The 17874-nt window shown below is 41.7% G+C and overlaps 1 protein-coding gene, 1 long non-coding RNA gene and 1 other non-coding gene across 11 annotated transcripts in view; 1 reads left to right on the top strand and 2 right to left on the bottom strand.

Annotated features, from left to right (window-relative positions):
* The window catches only part of ARMH3 (armadillo like helical domain containing 3), a 234021-nt gene that overhangs the window by 50271 nt on the left and 165876 nt on the right, over positions 1–17874 (bottom strand). The window lies entirely within an intron of this gene.
* LOC144331297 (uncharacterized) lies at positions 1502–17247 on the top strand. Its single transcript, XR_013398335.1, has 2 exons — positions 1502–3478; positions 15601–17247. It is a non-coding gene; the product is annotated as an uncharacterized LOC144331297 (long non-coding RNA).
* Positions 12717–12775, bottom strand: MIR7201 (microRNA mir-7201). Its single transcript, NR_128390.1, has one exon. It is a non-coding gene; the product is annotated as a microRNA mir-7201 (primary transcript).

The following is a 17874-nucleotide window of genomic DNA, read 5'->3' on the forward strand; positions in this document are numbered from 1 at the left end:
TCAGGAGTTCAAGATCAGCCTAGGTAACATGGTGAAACCCTGTCTCTACAAAAAATACAAAAAAATTTAGCCAGGTGTGGTGGCACACACTTGTGGTCCCAGCTACTTGGGAGGCTGAGGTGGGAGGATCACTTAAGCCCGGGAGGCAGAGGTTTCAGTGAGCCAAGATTGTGCCACTGCACTCCAGCCTGGGTGACATAGTGAAACCCCGTCTTCTCACAAAAAACTCCACCCAAAATCAACAACAACAACAAAATGGGTGCATGGGCTGGGTGCAGTGGCTCACAACTGTAATCCCAGCACTTAGGGAGGCTAAGGTGGGAGGATTACTTGAATCCAGGAGTTCGAGACCAGCCTGGGCAACATGGTGAGACCCTGTCTCTACAAAATAAAAAAAACAATAAGCCAGGGCCAGGTGTGATGGCATGTGCCTGTAGTTTCAGCTACTTGGAAGGCTGAAGTGGGAGGACCACTTGAGCCCAGGGGGATGAAGCTGTAGTGAGCTGTGTTTGTGTTACCACACTCCAGACTGGGCAACATAACAAGACCTTGTCTCAAAGATAAAAAATAAAATGTGTACACATGTGTATATGTGTGTTTGTGTGTGTGTGTGTGTGTGTGTATGTATGAGCTAGCATAACAAATCACTATTTTCTTTTATAGCTTCTTGATAGTAAAGAACTATAGAACCATTTAATCTAATTCTGGTAATAAAAGTATAAACCAAAACCTTAAAAAAATAATACCAATCTCTGCACTTATCACAATACCTGGGAATAGTCTATTGCAGCCATATAAGAAATGTTTGTTGAAAGAGGGCTAAATCTTAGAGGGTACATTTATAACATTTATATAACATAATATATAACATTTATAGTACAAATAATAAAAACTTGGAAAAGCAATGCCAAACATCTAACCCAATGCCTGGTACACAGCTTGTGCTCAATAAATCCTCAATAAATGAATAAACCAAATATGACAGACATGAGTCAGGAGCAAGAGGAGAGTTCTAACAACTTATTTTTCTAGAAACTACCAAGAGAGCTGAAGATAATATCTGGAAGTTAAGGCTGAGGTTTAGTCTAAATCCAAAGTAGGAAAGAATTTTGTGACCAAGTGGGGGTCAAATATTTTTCTCAATCAGAGAGCAAGGCTCAAGGATGTTGGCAGAGATGACCACAGCCCATAAGCAGAAAGGAAAACCAGGACCCTAAACCCAATGAGAAAGTAGGGGAAGCAAGTTTAGAGAGGAACTGATAATCTCACCGATCATAGCAGCAGCACCAATTTAAGTTCACTCAGGGTGGAGTCTTGAGTCATAGGGTTGTGTCCTGGACCAACAGGATTGACGGAAAGGAGCTACAGTAGTCAAATCAATCTACCATAGACCACAGGTATCTTCGGAAAAAGATTTTGCACTCTGTAAATGCATCCACATTTTATGCTTTTATAGTTTTTTTTTTTTTTAAATCAGGCTTTCCTTACATTTGTTAGGAAATTTTTTTTTTTTTGAAAAATTCCTGTCTCAACTGAACTAGAAGTTTTGTTCTTGTCTTGTTTATTATTATTATTATTATTATTATTATTTATTCTTGCCTAGGTTTGGAGAATACAGAGATCCAAGTACCCTAGCTTCTGTCTGGGTGGAATGTTCGTGGCCACCGGGGCAACCAGGGGAGCTAGTGAGGTTGGAACAATGAAATAATCCCTGGGAATGGAATTGCTGGGGATGTAATTCTCTTTCCTTTCTACTTGAACAGTTCTTTCACCAGGAAACAAAGCAAGGACATAAGAAAGGAAAGAAAAGAGACAGGAAGAAGAGAGGGAAGGAGAAAAGGAAAGAGGAAAGAAGGGCGAGAGGGGCTGGGAGGCAGGAAGGGAGGGAGTGAGGGAGAGAAAGGAAAACCCAGAAGGCATTACCTTCAGAATGTACACTTATTTCCTTCCCTTCTCACCATTATACTTATCAGGTGTCAGCTGGCTCTATGGGTGACCAGTTCTTCATACTGCAGGACACACATGCTGATATTGTTTGGGCAAACTTATCCTGAGGGTATGATAGATTTACCACTCTGGGAATACATATTTGGAATGAAGATAAAATCATCTTCCAACCTGCCCTGTGACAATCTCATCTCAGAACTTCAGATCTAAGCAGGTGATTAAGGTCTCCCACCAGGCAGGCTGAAAAACTATTTAGAAACCTGAGGAAGGTGGAACAGTCTACATTCATTTAGCAGTCTCTAACTCAGTACCCACAAAGGCAGTATATGTGTCGGCCTTACGTTTTGTTTGTTTGTTTGTTTGTTTGTTTGGGATTGTTATCTGCAAAATCTGAGTGCTAACCTAATGTCCTGGAGATATGCCAGGTGGAGGGTATTCAGCCTAAGCAGTAAGAAAAATAGTCTAGCACTGGCTCTTCTCTCTCTAGGCTCTTAAAAAAGGAATTCCAGACAGGGCTTGGGGGCTTCCCATTAAAGTTCTTAGTACTTTGCACTATTGAAATGGAAAAATGTCCTGACATGGCACAGAAATGGCAGAACACTGGAACCAGGCTAAGCCAGACCAAGCTGAGTGACACACCTTTTCAGTAACTGAATTACATAGCTGCTTCTTCCCCAGGAAGTCTGATGACTACCAGGCTCACCTGGGTTGTGATTCCACACCATCCCGCCTGGCCAAGGCGTTAGATGAGGACTCATGCTTGACTAGCTCTTAGTGGGAGAAAGATGAGGCACCAGATTTATAGATGAAGGAGGAATCTCCCCATTTTCTTTAGGCTTTCCTTCTCACTGGTAGCACCTCCAAAAGGATTTACTACCATCTTTTCTGAACCTTTGGGAAGGGAGTTTCTGGGAGATTCTAACAGTACTTCTCTCTCATTTTTACTGGTCAAAACCTAACAGGTAGCAACGGCCGGTGCTGATGCCTAAAATGAAAGTCTTCCAGGAAAGAAGAAATGGCATTTTTTTCTACCCAAAGATGAATGAGCAAAACATGAGTTCAATTTCCTCTCCATCCATTCCATCTAAACCCCCACCCTACAAAAAGTGAAGGTGAATACTGCAAACGGGACACAACTTCCTCACCTCTGTCTAGTGTGAGTGAGGAAGAAAATGAGGCTAAGGAAAGAAGAGACTAGGGAGAAGAGTCACAGTAGACTGTTATACACTGAATGTCTGTGTCCCCTCCAAATTCAGACATTGAAGCCCTAACCCTCAATGCGATTGTATTTGGAGATAGGGCCTTTATGGAAGTTAATTAAGGTTAACTGAGGTAATAAGGCTGGGACCCCTGATCCAATAGGATTGGTGTCCTTATAAAAATAGACACCAGGCCGGGCACAGTGGCTCACACCTGTAATCCTAGCACTTTGGAAGGCTGAGGTGGATGGATCACCTGAGGTCAGGAGTTTGAGACCAGCCTGGCCAACATGGCGAAACCCCGTCTCCACTAAAAATACAAAATTAGCCAGGTGTGGTGACAGGTGCCTGTAATCCCAGCTGCTTGGGGGGCTGAGGCAGGAGAATCGCTTGAACCCAGGGGCCGGAGGTTGCAGTGAACTAGAATCATGCCACTTCACTCCAGCCTGGGCAAAAGAGTGAAACTCCGTCTGAAAAAAAAAAAAAAAAAAAAGACTCCAGAGAGCTCTCTTCCTATCTGTCATGTGAGGACACAGTGAGAAGGCTGCCATCTCATAAGCCAGGAAGACAGCTCTCACCACAAACTGACCCTGCTAGGGTCCCAGATCAAGGATCTGGGACTTCTAGCCTCCAGAACTGTGAGAAAATACAGGAAGGTTTGAGTGGACAATGAATGAGAAAACATAGCCATTATGAAAAGATTAAGGTTTCCCTTCGACAAAGGTGGCAAGGCAATTAAATAGGGAAAAAAATAATCTTTTCAACAAATGGTACTGGGACAAGTAGTTATCCACATGCAAAAGAATGAAGTTAGATCCCTTCCTTATACAATACACAAAAGAACTAGAAATGGATCACAGATCTAAACGTAAGGTCTAAAAACTACAAAATTCTTTTTTCTTTATTTTTTGAGACGGAGTCTCTCTCTGTTGCCCAGGCTGGAGTGCAGTGGTGGAATCTCAGCTCACTGCAAACTCTGCCTCCTGGGTTCACACCATTCCCAGGAGCTGGGACTACAGGTGCCCGCCACCACACCCGGCTAATTTTTTGTATTTTTATTTATTTATTTATTTATTTATTTATTTATTTATTGAGATGGAGTCTCACTCTGTCCCCCAGGCTGGAGTGCAGTGGCGCAACCTCAGCTCACTGCAAGCTCCATCTCCTGGGTTTACACCATCCTCCTGCCTCAGCCTCCCCAGTAGCTGGGACTACAGGCACCCGCAACCACACCCAACTAGTTTTTTTGTATTTTCAGTAGAGACAGGGTTTCACTGTGTTAGCCAGGATGGTCTCAATCTCCTGACCTCGTGATCCGCCCGCCTCGGCCTCCCAAAGTGCTGGGATTACAGGCATGAGCCACCACGCCCAGCCCTTAAAAGCTATAAAATTCTTACAAGTGAATCTTCATGACTTGAGGTTAGGCAGTGATTTCTTAGATAAAACACCAAAAGCACAAATGACAAAAGAAAAAGTGGATCAATCTGAACTTTAAACTTTGTGCTGCAAACAATGCCATCAAGAAAGTGAAAGGACAATCCACAGAATAAGAGAAAATATTTGCAAATTTTGTCTGATAAGAAACTTGTATCCAGAATATATAAAGAACTCTTATATTCAACAATGAATTACACACAAATAATACAATTTTTTTAAAGAACAAATTATTTGAATACAGAAGAAAAGATACTCAGTATCATTAGTTATTAGGGAAATGCAAATCAAAACCACAATGAGATACCACTTCACACTCATTAGGATAATGGTAAAAACAGAATAGCAAGGCTGGGCACAGTGGCTCATGCCTGCAATCCCAGGAGTTCGAAACAAGCCTGGGCAACATGGGGAGACCCCCGTCTCTACAAAATTACAAAAAAAAAATTAGCCAGGTGTGGTGGCACACGCCTGTAGTCCCAGCTACTTGGGTGGCCAAAGTGGGCAGACCGCTTGAGCCTAGGAGGCCGAGGCTGCAGTGAGCTAAGATGGAGCCACTGCACTCCAGCCTAGGTGAGAGTGCAGACCCTGTCTCAAAACAAACAAAAAAACAATAACAAATGTTGGCAAGGATGTGGAGAAGAACTCTCGTACATTGCTGGTGGGATTGTAAAATGGTACAGCTACTTCAATTTATAGGAAAGGTCCAGAATAGGCAAATTTGTAGAAACAGAAAGTAGATTCATGGTTACTTAGGGCTACAAGGAGGGTTAGGGAAGAATAGGGAGTGACTGCTATTGGGTATAGGGTTTCTTTCAGGGGGAACACAATATTCTAAAGTTAGATTGTGATGATGATTGCACAACCCTATGATTATACCAGAAAACATGAACTGTATACTTTAAATGGATGAACTGTATCATATATAAATTATCATGGCTTCCTTGGCCCCAGCAGTTTTTGAGCAAGCTGCTTTCTCCAACCAGTTCCACACAGAATTCATGTGGTGATTCGCTCACTAAGAAAACTTTTCTAAAGCTTGCATACGTTAGCAACGCTGATGGCAGTAGGAAAAGGAGCTCACTGGGTCATGAACTATTCTATAAATTACAGAAGCTGGGATTTCAGGAGCTTCTGGAGAGAGAGAGCTCTGTGGTACAATACCACAAAAGGTGGCAGAGATGGCATTTGAGACTAGTGCTGAAGGGCACATGCTCAGGAAGAAACAACCCTACCTGGAGGTGAGAAGAGTCCAACTCATGGTAATATGTATGATACACTTAAATCAAAAGTTCTGCACGTAGCAAAGGATGTCAGCTTTTGGCTGTTGGAATAGGATGTTGAGGGGGGTGGCACAGTTAGTAGATGAGAAGAAAGTTTCTCTTATTCTCAACATCCTTTTCCTTTACCCTTTTCTTTTCCAGCAATAGTTGGAGCTGACCACATTATTCAGGGAAATAGAATAGGGAAGAGGATTTAAAGAAATATAGGTAGTAATAAGGCCCAAGGAAGGGGAAAGGAGTTCTACCCACAGACAGAACTTAGTGGGGAAAGAGAATATAATTTCTAACCAAACCTCAAGCTTTTCCGAAACTTGAACTAAAAGCTCCAAGAGAGCAGGTACTAAATTTATTTTGCTCACCAATATTTTGTCCAGTTTCACTGTAAGTAGCTTTTGCTTCTGGAGATCCAGAATCACTAGCTATCCTCCCAAGTATGAAAATAAAAATTAAAATGTTTTATCCTCATCCCAGGAAAAAAGGTGGCTCAGATATGAACAACTGTCCTCCCAAAGAAGGAGCAAAAGTTGACACTGATGACAATAAAGCTTTTCTTCCTCTTAAGTCATATCAAGAGGCTAGAGGAAAGCTTTCTGGCATTCCTTATTTAAGTAATCCAATACCTTCTAAAAGTAAGCCTAGGTTTTGTTTGTGTGTTTGTTTGAGGGTGGGGAGGATGAGGTGAGGCATGGGGGAGTATGCTTTACTCTGGTACTGGGCCTCTAAAGCCACTGAATTAGAAAGTCCCAAAGGGGAAGGAAAAATAAATAGACAACATCATAGTAAAGAGAAATTGCTAAAGCCAGCCACAGTGAGGGACGGCACTGTGCCCAGTGCACCTTTAAGAGCAGGAATCTGGGCCACCCTCCAATGCAATTTTCAACTTCTGACTGCAGAAGATAGGGGTCACTTATACAGGCTGAAGCAAAATGAAGTGGACAGACGGAACAGTAAGGATGAACAGTAAACTGGCTGGGGATTTCTTGGTCCATTTTAAATTTATTCTTTCTGACTCATGACTCTGCAAAGCAGCTCTGTTTTCCCAAGTGCCGGGTGGTTGTTAACTGAGACACATAGTTAATGCCGAACTTGCATTAAAGATAAGCATGGAAATGTTCCTTTAACAATGTAGGCAATATAGCTTAAGAGAAAATGTGGGCCAGGCACGGTGGCTCTCCCCTATAATTCCAGCACTTTGGGAGGCTAAAGTGGGAGAAGTGCTTAGCTCAGGAGTACAAAAATAATTTTTTTTTTAAATTAGCTGGGCATGGTGACATGTGCTTGTTGTAGTCCCAGCTACTGAGGAGGCTGAGGTTGGAGGATTATTTGAGCCAGGGATGTCAAGGCTGCAGGGAATCATGATCACACCACTGTGCTCCCCAGCCTGGGTGACAGAGCAAGACCCAGTCTTAAGAAAAAAAGAAAAAAGAAAAAGAAAATATGGATTCCTCCTCATATCCAATACAAATCTAAAGCAAATCCTCCAAAATGCAACCTCCCATGGACAGAAGCATCTACAAGTCTTTTATGAAACAATAAATAGGCCGGGCGCGGTGGCTCAAGCCTGTAATCCCAGCAATTTGGGAGGCCGAGATGGGCGGATCACGAGGTCAGGAGATCGAGACCATCCTGGCTAACATGGTGAAACCCCGTCTCTACTAAAAAATACAAAAAAAAAAAAAAAATTAGCCGGGCGCGGTGGCGGGCGCCTGTAGTCCCAGCTACTCCGGAGGCTGAGGCAGGAGAATGGCGTGAACCCGGGAGGCGGAGCTTGCAGTGAGCTGAGATCCGGCCACTGCACTCCAGCCTGGGCAGCAGAGCGAGACTCCGTCTCAAAAAAAAAAAAAAAAAAGAAACAATAAATAAATAGTTTCATTCAGAAGCTCAGAACATGGTGATTGTTTCATTACTAAGATATCTGAAGGAAGCAGGCTATCTCTAAAAGCTGCTATGTACATCTTTCAGGTAGAACAGAGAAAAACAAGCAAAAGTTGTTTTTGTAGCTCTCATTCCAAGGAAGGAGGAACATCACTGGTATACTCAATACATACATATATATATATATGTATATGAAGATTCTTAAAGATTTCACCCTAAAACTACTCCTATAAGACTACCAGATTTACATTAAAGAGTCTGATTGTGGGTGAATTTCTCAAGCTTAGTAAAAAATTTGGATCTTAAGCTCCAACCTCATTAAGACCTGTAGCCCTGTATTTTCAAATGCTTACTAAACATTTACACCTGGATGTCTTGCTTTTGTTTACCTGGATTTCTTCACATAGAATGTTATCACCACTAAAAAGCCTAAGTCATCTTCTTCCTTGAAGGCCCAGTTAAAATACCATTGCTTCCCTGAACAACATGGTTCATACAGAAAACAGCAAGGCTTTAGAGAAAGGAGATCTGAAAAAAATCTGGATTCCTCCGCTTATTAACTGTGTGACTTTGGACAAGAGATCAACCTCTCTGAGTAGTAGTTTATTTGGTTGAATTTCATTTCCAAAACTTTCCTCTCTGTTTTCCTGCATACCATCTAGCCCTAAAGATTTTTTCCCCCCCAAAGCAGTTTCCCTTTTCCTAGACCAGTCCAGTGATATACTACTATGCAATATACTACAGAGTATGTTCTCAGGTATCTGGGACTAAAGACAAGAAAACCATCATATTCGTAATTGCTTTTACCTGGGAAACCTTTAGGCATACAGGTAAAATACAAACTTCTGAGAAGGGGTAAAGGTATGATTGAGTGTATGTGGCAGTAGTTAAAATGGTTCATCTGAGGCTGACTTATTTAATATTAAACTAATATTTCTTTCACCTTCAGAATTGCCTCACAGACTCCTATTTCATGCAGTACTAAGCTTCCTTCTTCATAGAGTCAATGAATCTTCAGCCCATCCAATTCAACAACAACAAAAAAAGCAATTTCCCTTGATGCCTGTTAACAAATGCATTACAAGCCTCAGAGACTCTGCTGATTAACATTAAACAAAATAAAATCTCAAGTAAGAATACCTTCTAACTTTTTCACTTTGAAACTATCTAATCAAAACATCAGCAACTGACCTGTTAGGATTATCCTTCTAACTTACCCCCTAAGTTTTAGGCCTTAACCCTTTCAGGACCATTATTTCCCTCCATAAATTATAATACTGTCCCTGTAGCCATTCTTTTCAGGACCAAAGACACAAAAATGGAACCCTAGTATAAAAGGCATTTTGACAACCACCAGGAAGGATGAACTACTGACCAGTGCATCTAGTTGCTTACTTTACCCAATGATCCAATTATATAAGCTGGCCTAAGTAATTACTAAAGAGAATTTTTTTTTTTTTTTTGAGACGGAGTCTTGCTCTGTGTCCCAGGCTGGAGTGCAGTGGCGCGATCTCGGCTCACTGCAAGCTCCACCCCCTGGGTTCACGCCATTCTCCTGCCTCAGCCTCCCGAGTAGCTGGGACTACAGGCGCCCGCCACCACGCCCGGCTAATTTTCTTGTATTTTTAGTAGAGACGGGTTTTCACCATGTTAGCCAGGATGGTCTCGATCTCCTGACCTCGTGATCCGCCCACCTCGGCCTCCCAAAGTGCTGGGATTACAGGCTTGAGCCACCGCGCCTGGCCAAGAGAATTTGATAATGTAAATTTATTGGTTGAAGGGAGTGGAACAGAGAATGTGTATTATTGACTACACCTTAGCAACCTTCATATTTTAACCTGCGAATGATTTGAGTCAGCATTCCTCTTGATTTCTGGGTGAGAAACACATGTCATACCAGGTAACGTATTCACTGCTGACTATATTTTCATCTAGCCTCTGCATTAGGCAGATGAAGGTTCACAATTCATTAAACTGGAGGGAAAGAGGAGAAGTTTAATGTGCATGAAATGTACAGGCACACAGCCTCAGGGGCATTTGTCATTTTCTGGAGCTGTGTGCATGACTGCGCAGCATGGGTTTTCTACCTTGATGCATGACTTTGCCCGATGTAGGTTTCCACCTCATCACCTGTTGGAAATTAAGCAACTGGTTATAGCTATTTTGCTTAAGAGTTAATGTCTAGTTACTATGGCCCCAAACCATAGATTTAAGCCAAGTAAGATGTCATGGGCTTTACACTTTGGCTAAATTATCTACTCTAGCACTGCCATAAGAGACAAAAGGAATTTCTTCCTGCTTTAGACATCAACCTGACATTTTTCACTGTTGTCACAGTTACAATGAGTGTAAATGGAGAAGAATGAACCACAAGTGTTGAAAGAACCACAAAAGTCAAATGGACCACCTACATTTCCATAAAAGGCATCACTTAATCCATTCCCCTTATAATTATGTCTACTTTTTATTAAATCTTTCAATAAATGAAAAGAGGCTCCAAAACTTTCCTAAACATAAAACACCTACAAGATTATCCTATCGTTGCTCAGATCCATTACTCTGTGCTTCCGACTACCTTACTCTGTTCTCTAGCGGCAGGTCCGAAGTTACTGGCAGAGTTCCTGGGGCTACAGAATGAAAACCTTTGGAATTGGTTTGGCCCTGGATTTCCTATTTCCAGAAGTAACGCTCCTCTACACACTCAGAAATGCCAAATGAATCTAAAGGGACAAAATAGCCTATGAGAAAATGTGTATTATATTTTCTGTCCCTTTTCAGGACATAAGAAAATCCTAATACATACCTAAGAGGAATTCTGAAGCAGTGGAGATAAGTTCAAAACCCCAAAAATTGATCTAATTTTGATTAATGGTGAACATTCCAATCCCTTGAATATGAATTAAGAACTTTTTAAAAACTGGCATGAGACAAAAACTTGAAATATTTTAATTACACCTCATTCCCATTAGCCCAATTTATCAACTTATTATAAGACACTTAAATTTTAAGCATGGGAGAGCAAGAAAATGAGCAATTGACTAGTCTTCTTTTCCTGTCACTTCAAAAATAAAGGCGAATTGGCTGGTCACAGTGGCTCATGCCTGTAATCCCAATACATTGGGAGGCCCAGGTGGGAGAATTGCTTGAGGCCAGGAGTTCAAGAGCAGCCTGGGCAACATAATGAGACCCCCATAGCTACAAAATTTTTTTAAAAATTAGCCAGCATAATGTGCACACCTATAGCCCTAGCCACTCGCAAGGATAAGGCATGAGAATTGCTTGAACCCAGGAGTTTGAGGTTACAGTGAGCTGTGATCATGCCACTGCACTCCAGCCTGGGCGACAGAGCAAGACCCTGTCTCTAAAAATAAAGGGAAATTATTTTAGTGGATCACATGCTAGACTGAGGAAGGAGGGAAATATTCTGTGGATCCCATTTCAGTAAGAGAAAAAGAGCCATATGAATCATAAACTAGACTAGATGAGCCATACATATACCTCAGTGGTGGTGGAGGAGGATCTCATGTGCACAAAGGAGGAAGAAACCTGTCAAGATTTCTCAGTGGTCCAGTGTGGGCCATATGGATTCCATACTAGATAGCAGTGGTCCTGATGTTCACATACAGGAGAGATGAGAGAGTGGGCCATATGGGTCACATACTGGTTTTCAAGTACTCCAGGAAAAGAATGAAATTAAAAGACACGGAAACAGGCTTATACTCCATCCCAGGGGGACCTTTTAGAACTCCTCAGGAAAGGCAATCAGCAAGTCTGCCAAAGTAATTAAGCAAACGAACATTTACCATAAAGCCCACATCAGTTAAGTGAACAAAGATGAACCTTATTACAGTGCACTGTCAGCTCTGAGCCTGCAGGTGCTACCACTGAGATGCAGCATTACTTGGCCCTAGCTGCTCACCCACCCACTGTGACAGAGAGCTTCGCCCTTCTTGTCAGCTCTGAAAAAGCAGGCTGCTTTCACCTGCTCCGGCAGTGACTTACACTGCTTTCAGAGAGACCCTCACAGAGATGGCTTCCTATAAGAAGCCTGGGTGTGGATACTGTGGCAGGTGGTAGGGTTGGCTACAGAAGGGAGGCTTGAGAGGTAGAGAGGATGGGAGAAAGCAGGGGGTCTGGAGAGCAGTTGTCAGTGAGGTAAAGAGAATGGGATAGTTTGGTAAATCAAGAAGTAAATAAAGAGTAAACAAGCTGCCCAAAGTATTGAACCATTCTGCCTAAGTGAAGTTGATAGTTTCTCTCTCTGAAAAGGGAAGAAGTTAAAACTTCATCGCAAAATAGTTTCTCCTCAGGGAAAGAAGTATTACTAGGGAACATCGCTTTTCTAATGTTAATGGCAGCCTCAACATCAGCTTATTAATGAGTTAGCACCAAAGCTAACAGGGTCAGATTTGTTGAGACCTAATCAGTATCTATTATTTAACAAAATCCACTGCTTGCTAGAATAAATGAATACTTATCAACTATCCTAAGATTTACAAATGGCACCTGAATCACCTTTTGGCCCTATTTCTTTCTGCAAATAATTTTGAGAGTCAAAATGAAAGCCCCAAATTGACCAAATGCCAACCAACTACATCAGGGACCCAGAAAGCTTTTATTCATCAGAAACTCTCACAAGGGGAAGGCTGTAAGAGTAGCTGTGAGACAAATTCAAAAAATCGTATGACTAGTTTAAAAAGCCAAAGGCCATATGTCTATTATTCAGAGGAATAGATATATGAATAGGCAGAAGTAGGTAAGGTCCCTGTGTCCAGAAACCAATACATCTCTAACTCACTATGGAGAAGAAATCCTAAAGACATTGCTGGGAGACAGATATGACCAACCAACTGAAAAAATGTCACTTGTGGCACTTCTGGGCTGGGCTTGTGACAGAAACTGATGTTGGAGGTCTCACAGCAGATGCACGCACAGGCACTCATACGTGCACACTTCTCTTCAGGTCTAGAACAAGAGCAAGCAAAGAGCTGTGGTAGAAAGTGATTAGCAACCGTACTTTCTACCACAGCTCTTTGTCTGCAACAGGGCCTGCAGTTTCCTTACATTCAAAGGCAGTGGGAGGTGGGAAAAGGAGGGGAAACTAGATGACTGCTACTCAGAACCAAGCAGCGCTGCCCAGGAGAGGACTTAATGGGAGGATAAATTTGGGGTCTGATTCTTTGACAGCACCTCCAGTAACAGCTAGTAAAGCAGGGGGTGAGAGCCAGCTCCAAACATTCATCATAATAGTGCAACAAGATGAAGGTCTTTAGGGGAGAGTCGATGAGATTCCAGAGTAAGAAAATGAAGCCCATGCGGAGGGTGAGGCGGTTGGCTCTGGCAGATTGTCTCCACAGGAGGCTGATATAATTGTTTTATGCTCACAAAGAGGTTATTAGCTGCCATCTCTCCAATATACCTGAAAGAGCAGTAAGTTTTCTTGCTTCTGAAAGGTGATGCTACCAGAAGAAGAAATTTAGTTTTAAAGTAATTAAATAACTTTGTTTATGCTATAAGCACTGTTTTAGAAAGAGAACTTCTTCTATATTTTCTCCATCCTTACTCTGCAAATTGACTGCTTTCTCATATAGTCAAGGAATACTCTGTCCTTAGAAGGAAGTTCTACAGTATCTGAAGCTAAAGGTTTGCCAGCACTGCCAGTGATTCTTGATAATTCAGTTTGTTTGACAAATGTATGAATACCTATCATGCTCAGGCACTATGCTAGGCAATGAAGGATGTGAATAAAATAGATCCCAGAGATCAAGGAGTTCATAGATGGAAAAGACACACACCACAGACAGATAACTTCATTATGATGTGGTAAAGGCTAAGGCAGACAAAGAGTAGATAAAAGGTATTATGGAAGCACAGAGGAAGGGTGCTTAGCCCAACCTGTGGGCTTAGAAAGGGCATTCTGAAGGACAGGGTGCTTGAGCAAAGTCTCGAAATATGAATTAGTTTATAATTAGGCAAGGAAAGGTGAGAATGTGCAGGCATTTTCTTACAGGGAAGGAGACTGATACCGAACTTTTACTAAATCAAACAAAAGAAACCTAACTAGTTAAAAATTAGGTTCATGCATTCAACAAACAGTCAAATTTTTCTAGTAAACTAAAGAGAAAAGTTATAGCTTCCTTTCCCAGTGTCTCATTTTAAATATTTTCCATCTAAGGGGAAACAGGCCAACTTTTGTGAAAGCCACAAGACCTCTGCCTGTTGGGGTCCTATTTACACCTGTTTGCTCAGTACTGACTCAAAGATGCTCATGGAGACAGACTAGGGCAGGTTCTGTACCTCCTCTCCCCTAAACTAAATGTAAACACAAAGCAGTTTTCTAAGTTCGAGGCAGGCCTTTCAGGCTCCCATGGGAGTAGATGGGTCTCAGCTGTGCTGTGCCCACCCCTCTGCGGCTGTCAGTCTCCAGCTGGTGATGCAGCTGCTCCACTTAAAGCCACACTGAAGCCTCCAGTCTCTGATCTCCACCAAACCATACTGAAGACACTAAATGGTTTGGCTTTGCAGCTGCCTGTTATAAGAGTGTCCTTGGTTCTCTTTTGGCTTATAAGATTAATAACATACATTTGGGAAGGTCCTCAGTGAGAAACACAAAAGAGAACCTTTAATGCCACGAAGAGCCTGAGCAAACACCTTACTGCCAAGAGGAGTAAGGCATCCAAACACGTACACCAGTGGCACGTGAAACAGCCCCAGAACATACAGATTCCCTCAGCAGGGCTTCTAGCTTATATAAATGACAGCACCACACCACTCAGCCAGTGAGGAGGTTTTTTTAAGGCAGCCTTAAAATCCCTTATAATTCAGTGAATCTGCAAAGATAAAAATAGCACTAATTGCTTTGACTTGTTACTTAAAAAAAGAAAGAAAAACAATGCATAATGCTATCAATAATTCACTTCAAAGTGGCTTTAGTTCTCTCAAAGCCCCATTTTGGATAATTAAAACCTTTCGGCCGTCTTCCTGTTACTATGGAGGGAACTGGAAGTCAGTAAATTCTACAGTGTTGGGATTAAAAAAAAAAACTCAGCTGGCCGGGCACAGTGGCTCATGCCTGTAATCCCAGCAGTCTGGGAGGCCGAGGCAGGCAGATCACGAGGTCAGGAGATCAAGACCAGCCTGGTCAACATGGTGAAACCCTGTCTCTACTAAAAATACAAAAATTAGTTGGGTGTGGTGGCGCACCTGTAGTCCCAGCTACTTGGGAGGCTGAGGCAGGAGAATTACTTGAACCCGGGAGGCAGAGGTTGCAGTGAGCTGAGATCGCGCCACTGCACTCCAGCCTGGGCACAGGAGAGACTCCATCTCACAAAAGAAAAAAAAAAAAAAGAAAAGAAAAGAAAAGAAAAAACAACTCAGTTCATCACTGAGAAAGGGAACTCTAACAATTTCAAAGCATACTTCCTGGCTATACTAGGTTAATCCAGGAGCTATTAAGACTATATTTCCTATTGTCTATTAAGATCTGAAGCAGACTTTTATAATGGGACTCCACAGACACATTTGGGAAACATAATCAGAGGCAAAGTCCTATATGACTTCTTAGGCATCTCAATATCCATTTCTCTAGCTTAGGGCCTCAGGTCAGGTGATGACTCTGGAAGACAATGATGGCAATGTAAAGGCCTTGGAAGATTAAATCATTCATTCTGCTAACCATCTATTCACTCAACACTTAGCATAACATATTGGATTGTGCTGGGGCAAGAATTACAGAAGTAAAAAAGTCATGGTCTCTGTCCTTAGGAGCTCACCATTTAGTGATGGACAGACATGTAAACAACCATACCACAATGTGATAAATGCTGCAAGAGAGAAATGCACAAAACCCTTTGGCAATGCAGGTGTGAATCATTCTGTCTCAAAGAATCCAGGAAGCTTTCAAGAAAGGTTACATCTGGGCTAGATTTTGAAGCATAAACAGAATTTTGCTAGGTGAAAACTGAAAAGGGAAGACATTCTAGGTAAAAGTATGTGCAGAGGTATGAAATTTGAGACTCTATATGGCCAAGTCTAATTGGGACAGATCTTAGGACAGATGGGAGAGTGACGACAAATAAGGCTAGAAAGGTAGGTTGGGATCAAATGTCATGCAAAAAGGTCTGGATATTATCCTATCCCTATCAGTGATGGGGAATCAAGCAAAACTTAAAATCTGGTGGTTTCCTAATGCAATATTTCAGATGTACGAAAAGGTGCAAAAAAGAATATGCTGAATGCTCATATACCTACATCTAATTGTAGAAAGAATTACAACTACCTTTTAAACCCTCCATGAACCCCTTTTTGATTGTTTATCGGTCTGCTTTTCCCGGCGTATCATTCTTATACAAAGGTTTACCCTTTGACTAAATACAAATGTGTCTCTAAATAACATATCACTTTGTGTTCTTAAATGTTATATACATGTTATATTCTGCAACTTACTTTTTAATGAATATTATATTTCTGAGACTTACTCTGATTTGTGTAGCTCTAGTCCATCTTCAGTGTTGTACAACATTCCATTGTATAAATATACCACAATCCATTTTCCTGTTCATAGAAATGTAACTGGTTTCCTTTTGTTTTTTCTTTTGGTATTTCTTTTGGATTAATACTGCAATCAATGTTGTTGTTTATATATCCTTGTTTGAGAAAGTTTCTCAAGGAAATGTACCTAGGGGTGAAGTTACTGGGTCATAAGGTTTGGGCAACTTTGACTTTACTAGCTGTTACCACACTGCCCTCAAAGTGATGCTGCTAACATATACTCCTACCAGCAGTGTAAAGACCTATGCTTCTGAAATCCAACTTGTGCCTGAGTAAATTGAATAGTGGCTGCTATAAGAAAAAGTTTGAAGGAAAAAGAACAGTTAGGAGGCTCTTGTAACATGAGAGATTATGATACCTTGAAATAAAATAGTGGTTGTAGCATTGGAGAGGAAGAATTTACTTGAGAGATATTTAGAAGGTAGGGCTGAAAGGACCTACTGACTGGGTAGCAGAGAGAGAATTTAAAGTAACTGAGATTTCTACTTTAGGCAACTGAACAGATGATGATACCACTAATTGGGATGGTAAACATAGAAAGGAAAAGTTCTTAAATTGTAGGGGGAGGACAATAAGGCATTTTCTTTTGAATGTCAAATCTGAAATACTTGTGGGACCTCTGGGTAGAGTATGAAGTTCAAGAGGCAAGACCATGCTGGTAATAAAAACTGTGAAGCCTGTTCACCTAGGCAGCTGTGAAGAATCAGATATGCAGCTTCAAAACAGTTTAGGGCAAAATAAACAGCACTTCCTACCAGTTAACAACAGTTTCTCTATTCTAGGAAAAAAACAGTCACTTACATGCCCCATGATACAAGGTACCCTCTCCTTGAACTAATTCTTTATCTGACTTTCCACCTCTCTAGACTAAGGCCTTCAGTTTAAGATGGAACAAGCAGGGATGAAAGAAGACAGTTTCTTTTTTTTTTTTTTTTTTTGAGACAGAGTCTCGCTCTGTCGCCCAGGCTGGAGTGCAGTGGCCCAATCTCAGCTCACTGCAAGCTCCGCCTCCCGGGTTCCCACCATTCTCCTGCCTCAGCCTCCCGAGTAGCTGGGACTACAGGCGCCCACCACCTCGCCCGGCTAGTTTTTTGTACTTTTTAGTAGAGACGGGGTTTCACTGGGTTAGCCAGGACGGTCTCGATCTCCTGACCTCGTGATCCGCCCGTCTCGGCCTCCCAAAGTGCTGGGATTATAGGCTTGAGCCACCGCGCCTGGCCGAAAGAAGACAGTTTCATAACACTAGACCTCAGAGAGCTACCAAACTGTGCTTTAAATGTCTCCCAATGATGACCTGACATCCTGTTTGATAAAGGTAACAAGCTTTGGTTCCTTTAAGTGTATCCTACTTAGATACAGTTATAGATATAATTTGCTTATATTGTGAACTCCTTGCTCTTCTAGATCTATGGAAAGGTATTTTTTTAAGCAAAAGAAAGTATTTACTGAGAAGTTATAGTGAATACATCTTCATTTTCTTCCTAATTTCAACAAAGTGTGAATAGAAGCTCAGGAACTGGGATAACAGTTTCGTGTTTTTTTGTTTTGTTTTGTTTTGTTTTTGAGACAGGGTCTCACTCAACAAA

Source organism: Macaca mulatta, chromosome 9, assembly GCF_049350105.2.
Source record: "Macaca mulatta isolate MMU2019108-1 chromosome 9, T2T-MMU8v2.0, whole genome shotgun sequence".
Classification (NCBI taxonomy): Eukaryota; Metazoa; Chordata; class Mammalia; order Primates; family Cercopithecidae; genus Macaca; species Macaca mulatta.